This window comes from Gadus morhua, chromosome 4 (genome assembly GCF_902167405.1).
Source record: "Gadus morhua chromosome 4, gadMor3.0, whole genome shotgun sequence".
Taxonomy (NCBI): domain Eukaryota; kingdom Metazoa; phylum Chordata; class Actinopteri; order Gadiformes; family Gadidae; genus Gadus; species Gadus morhua.
In genome coordinates, this window is record NC_044051.1 from 40507443 (window position 1) to 40514415 (window position 6973).

The window sequence follows — 6973 nt, forward strand, 5'->3', positions numbered from 1 at the left end:
AGAAACAAACAATTGGTTTCCTCCGGACACTAAGCAACAAAAACAGGGTTAGATTATACAGCTGAAATAAAACAGTCCATGTCAAAAGGGATAGGAAGATGTTGAAAACTTTTCCGGTCCTATTTATGATCATGATGTTCAGCTCGTAGGTTAAAACAAATCAATCTTTAGGACAAAATAATAACCAGTTTTGATGTCGCGTGTTTTTGTTCTCTGTTATTGCATGTGAACCACTAGGGGGTGTTGATCCACCTCGGTGCAGTTCACCTTCCGAGCTGCACCGACGCGCGAGCATGCGCTTGCGCACACACACACACACACACACACACACACACACACACACACACACACACACACACACACACACACACACACACACACACACACACACACACCACAATTTGCAAGTAAACAGAAGAAAAAAAGAAAGTAGAAGAAAGACCCAACACGAACCCAACCCTTGTTAATGAACACACAACATAATGGATTCATCAAGGTAGGCTTGTTTTCCTTTTCCCAACAGTGACTGAATTACTCAGATTATTGAAGAAACACTTGTTAGAGACACTCTCTCTGTCTAGTGTTTCAACACAATTAAGTAAGTTGGAGTTAAACTTTGGCTGTGGGCCTGTGTGTGTGCGTGTGTGGAGAGTTCAGCTGAAAGGTACTGGGTTTGATTCCCAATGTCTACAGCCTATCAGTAGAATCCTAAAGAGCAAGATGCCCCCTAACCCCTACCTGACCCTTATCATATGTATCCGTATGCATCTATTTACTCTGTCTAACCCGACCTCCTCCTTGAATAACATCTGTATTCACTGTTTTTGTTAAGGACCACTGGCGTCAAGTGGCCACTAGATGGAGGTAGTGGACCGCGTAGCAGGACCCGGCGTGACAGTTTTACCCCCAACTGCTCCTTAAATCACATGTATCTGTTCACAGTTTAACCCCTACCTGCTTCTTGAATCTAATTTATGTAATACTGTAAGTAGCATTTGGGTGAGCGGGTCTGATGAATGACAAAAATAAATACCTGAGACCGTTTATCAAAGCCATGTTTTATTACCCTGCTATTGCATCTGGAACCACCAGGGGGCGATGCATTGGTATATTTCACCTTCTGAACTGCACCGACGCGCACACACACGCACACAAAACCACACACACAAAAACCACACACACACACACACACACACACACACACACACACACACACACACACACACACACACACACACACACACACACACACACACACACACACACACACACACACACACACACACGTTTCTTAACCAAACGGAAACCGCGTGGGGTCTGTTCCCAACGGGGGAAAAAAACAAAAATCATACTGATGACTCCGTGAGCCACGGTGGGGTCCAGGTCCAGGTGTCTCTCCGGCCGGGCCTGTCTCGTCCCGGGAGAGGGAGGTCGCTCCCGTCGATAGCGCTGTTCCAGCGGTGCGTTCGGTGTCGGCGTATACGTCGTCCGGGCGTGCGGGTTCCCTCGGGACCGCTGGGGGACGGTCCGTTAGATCGTCGTGTCTTCCCGTCCGTATCGGGCCCGCCACCTTGCATAAACGCGATCTGATTGGCCGACGGATCCGGAGCTGCCCTGAAAAGTTTAACATTTCTCCACGTTTTGACGCAGCCCACGGTGCCAAATGGACGGACGGACCCACAATGCATTTCGCGAGCGCCCCATGCAAAGTCAATGAGATCCGCCGACAGACGCAGGTAGTGTGAACAAGCCCTGACGCCTCGTGCCCACTGCCTCCGTCCATTGACTGATCCCGGTTGACTTTGAATGGGGACGGACGCATAATGCATGGTGGATTCCGACGTCCTTTGACTGACGGTGCAGTGGGCACGAGGGGTCATGCCCACTGCACCGTCAGTCAAGGGACGTCGGAAGGCTTGGCATTTTTCAACTTTTTGACGGAGCCAAAGTCCATGGGGATCAGTCAACGGACGGAGGCAGTGGGCACGAGGCGCGAGGCGTCACGCCTCGTGCCCCCACTGCATCGTCCGGAGCCCGGGCACGAGGCGTGAGCTTCCCTGCTCCGCTCGGGCTCCCGGTTCTCTCCCTACGAGAACATCAAACAGCCTAAAAGCCTTTTAAAGGGTACCGGCTCTTCCTCGTCCTCTGCCGCAGGTGTTCTCCGTTGCGCCGATTAGTGTGACGTAATGGACTCTCTCTGGCGCCGCCGACTGGTGGACCTCTCCCTCGGGGCAGCCTGGCCCGGGGGTTGTGGTCCACCTGGAACCTGAAATCCTGGAGGGCCAGGAACCACCTCGTCACTCGTGCGTTTGAGTCCCTCGCGCCGGCCGTCCACTTGAGCGGCGCACGGTCGGTGACGAGCGTGAACCCCCACCGGCCCAGGAGATAGTACCTCAGCTTGTCCAGGGGCCCACACTTGATGGCCAGGGGCCTCTTTCTCCCCAGTGGAATAGTTCTTCTCGTTGGGGAGGAGCTTTCTGCTGATGTAGGTCACCGGGTGTTCCTCTCCCACCCGGACCTGGGAGAGTACCGCTCCCTGCCCCCACTTCAGACGCGTCGGTGTGGGGACTATCAGGGGTATAGAGTGGGGTCAGGGGTTATCAGGACGGGGCTCCGAGCAGAGGGCTCGTCTGAGGTCACCGAAGGCTCCCTCGGCTGCCTCCGACCGCGTCACTCGGTCTGGCCGGGCCTCCCTCCTTTCGCCGATTTGACGCACAGAATTTGGACGGAGAAAAACCCACTGACATACCGCTGGACCCCGACGAAGTGCTGAAGGGAAAGTCAAATTGAGCGGAAGTAATTAGGCGGGCGGAGCCAGGCTAGGAGAGATGGGTAGATAGAGGGGCGGAAAGAGGTGTGGAGGGAGAGAGAGAGAGAGAGGGAGGGAGAGAGGGGGAGGGAGAGAGAGACAGAGAGAGAGAGAGAGAGAGAGAGAGGGGGAGGGAGAGAGAGAGAGAGGGAGGGAGAGAGGGGGAGGGAGAGAGAGAGAGGGGGAGAGGGGGGAGAGAGAGAGGGAGAGAGGGGGAGGGAGAGAGAGAGGGAGAGAGAGAGAAAGAGAGGGGGAGAGAGAGAGAGAGAGAGGGGGAGGGGGAGGGAGGGGGAGAGAGGGGGAGGGAGAGAGAGAGGGGGAGGGAGCGGGAGAGATGGAGTGGAAAAATATGTGGGGGGAGGGAGGGAGAGGTGAAGAGGGAGGAAGGGGGAGAGATGGAAGGGTAGAGAGGGGGAGGGAGGGAGAGAGGTGAAAAGGGAGGCTGGGAAGGGGAGGGAGGTGGAGAGAGAGAGGTGGTGGGGGGTGGAAGGAGAGGGGGGCGGGGCATCCTATCAGGAAGCGGGGAGCAGGAGTTCACACAGCACATGTTTCTGGGTCGACCCCCAAGCTGAGATCCCCCCCCTCTCTCCCCCTCTCTCCCCCTCTCTCTCTCTCTCTCTGTCCCTCTCTCTCTCTCCCTCCCTCTCTCTCTCTCTCTCCCCCTCCCTCCCTCTCTCTCTCTCTCTCTCTCTCTCTCTCTCTCTCTCTCTCTCTCTCTCTCTCTCTCTCTCTCTCTCTCTCTCTCTCTCTCTCTCTCTCTCTCTCTCTCTCTCTCTCTCTCTCTCTCTCTCTGTCCCTCTCTCTCTCTCCCTCTCTCTCTCTCCCTCTCTCTCTCTCTCTCTCTCTCTCCCTCTCTCTCTCTCTCTCTCTCTCTCTCTCACCTGTGGTGAATGTTGCACGCCCTTGCTGTCTGGACGGAGAGTCGAATCGGCGGCTCAAGTACTGTCCGCTTAACGAAGAAATGAATCACAGACAATGATTCAGATGTGGACATGTTTCCAAGTATTGTTCAGAAATATGAACAATAAAATTGAAGTTGCAGTCTTTATACTCACTGAATCGTCAGCTGAAAATGTTCCTTGCGTACGATTTCGGATTTGACGACACAATTCGATTTTCCGCAAGTTTTGGGGTTTTCCACAGCGGAGGTGGGGAGAAAAAAAAGGGTGCGACTTTAACGGTCACTCATACATGCGGACCAAATTTACTAACTGACTTGAATTGCAATACTCACGTTCTATGTTGCACTTTACACCACAAGTTATTTGAGCATTCTGAACACGTTACTTTGTAGCCTGTTTCCCCAGCACTACTGAACACTTACATTTCCTTATTTCTTCGTTCAAGTGGATGATAGAATTTTGACGTGGTCCAAGCCGTCCATGTAGAGGTTATTTTACAGATCTTAAACTCTGCTGAGGGGTTTTTCTCTCCACTTCTTTTGGTAGAAGTAAATCATGTTCTCTACATTGTCTCCTTGTTCTCACTCCCTCGTCTACTTGCGCTCTCTCCCTCGTTAGTTAATTCAACCAGAAAATACACAGGCAGGTAATGAAGTAAGAGCAGTCGTGGTCTCTAATGGCACGTTTCCTCCGGCGGTTGCGCTTAGGCCAGTAGTGAAGGTGCGGTTTGGCCCAGCTCATTCATGGCTTGCGTATCCACAGCCAACGGTAACCTTATGGTAGGTGGGTATTTAAGCCGGATGGCGATAGCCACGGCAGCTACTTAAACATCGTGACCTCATAGCAGCCTGACACAGTGTAGCCTGCTAAGAAATCCAAGGAGAAAGAAGAACACGACACTAAACAAAGAGCAACAATGGACGTCCAGCAAACCTTTGTGCTGCATTATCTTCAATAAACTAAGCTTTCGCCGTTGTCCAGACATACTTTGCGGGTACTGTGTTTGTTTGTTATTATCCCCCTTTTGCACGGAAGTGACAATTTTTTCGACCAATGACCGAACGACTTGTATAGCTTGAACTTGTTGGCACCCTTTCAGACGTCTTGGTACCCCAACGGAGGAGTACTGAGAGTGCTCCTCCGTTGTCTCAATCAAAAAACTCCTCCAAAACCTTTACTCATCATCTGATTAAAAACACGCAGTTGATTCCAACTTCGGAGACCTTCAAAATGTGGACTCAAAACCGGTCTCGAGACCAAGACCCATCAACGACCCCTCCGACAACACTCCTACGTAGTACTGCAGTATGTACTGCTGCTATGTAGTACTAGTATTATATTGTAATTGTGTTCAGTAGGGTACCAGCGTGCTCTTGCTGCGTACAGACACGGCCACAGCAACGCACTACAACATGTGAACATAGAACATGTGAAGGCCCGGGATACATTGACAATCCATGGGTCTCCCGGTGTCCCTTTATGAAAGACAAATATAGACCAGCGCCACCAGGTGGTAGGGAGAGGTATTTCTTATAATGAAGCAGCAGAAAGTATGTGCGGTGCGTTCAAGCACAACGGTTTTGCGGAGACACAGGCGGCCCCAAGGCGGCTCCTGTGGACAAACACACACACACACACACACACACACACACACACACACACACACACACACACACACACACACACACACACACACACACACACACACACACACACACACACACACACACACACACACACACACGCGTGTCCGTCCCGCCCTTTGCCGGAGGTCATCCCTGGTCATCCCAAAGTGAGAGGAGAGGAAGTAGGTTGTTTAACACCCCACCTCCTTCTCCCACCACACCCACCTCCTGCTGCTCCAACCTCCCCCCTCCTCCTCCTCCTCCTCCTCCTCCTCCTCCTCCTCCTCCTCCTCCACCACCCAAACTCCTAGCTCTCATCGAAGCGCTGGGGGGAGCTAGCGAGCGCTGGAAGAGCTAGCTCTGGTGGTGGTGAGGACTGGGGGAGCCAAGCTAGCCATCGCTAGCGGTGTGGGAGCTAGCCAGAGCTGGCACAGCTAGCTAGCCAGCGCTGGGGCGCGGGGAAGAGGAACAATGGCAGGAAATGGGGAGAGGAGCGAGGGACTTCCTGTGGGCGTGGTCTGAGTGCAGGAAGGGCTCGCCTCTGAGAAGAGGAACCTCCACTAACGGGCTCATTGTTTCAGATGCGCTGGGTTCAAACAGCCGCCCAGACCGCCACCATCAGGTATGAATCAAACCCACCAGGGATTCCCAACGGGGGGACGGCCCGGGCACGCTCCCCAGGAATAACGTAAATAAATCTAGTTTGATTTGAGCAAAAAAGACATTCATTACTTACATATTCATTACATATCTAATATATGCTGATTGTTGCCGATCAATAAGATCGGAAATAGCTGGTGCGAAATGATATATACAAATGGAAATTTGGTCAAATAAATAACTATTAATCAATAAGCATTAATTAACATTAGTTAATGCAGGAATAATCATTATTCTAAATGCATCTAAATGTATTCTAAACTCCTATGCATGAGCATAGGATTTTAGGGTCAAGGTTAGGGGTTAGTTGGTTAGGATTAGGGTTAGGGTTAACCCCTATCCTATTGAGTATTGTATAAACTTACAGTATACCTTAGTTACCTTTAGTTCAGTTCACAAAATGAGCTTAGTAAACATCAACAGTATTAGTAAAAGATTGCTTGTCCATAAGTTAATTAAAAAACGTAACAATAAGGGTACACTAATCAACACACACCCGTGTGCATCTGTGTGTTCGCTCGCACGTAGACCTCTAATGCAATGAGGGCTAGTCCGAGAAGACACGTTGCCGTGGAGACGACGGATGACTTCACCTCGCGACTGTTTCCTCGGCGATTCCGTGACCCTGCTTTGGCGCGTCCCCCTCCAGGCTTCCTAGTGGCGTAATCAGGTCAGAGGTCACGTGGCTTAGAACGCCACACCCTCAACCTCCACCATCACCATCACTTCCTACTACTCCTCCTCCTTCACCTCCCCTTCACCACCACCACCTCCACCTCCGCCTCCACCACCACCTCCTTCAGAACTAGTACCTGCTCCTCCTCCTCCTTCACCTCCCCTTCACCACCGCTACCTCCTCCTCCTCCTCCACCATCTCCTCCTCCTCCTCCTCCTCCTTCTCCCTCACCACCACTACCTCCACCTCCTCCAACACCACCACCTCCTCCTCCTCCTCCTTCTCCCTCACCACCACCTCC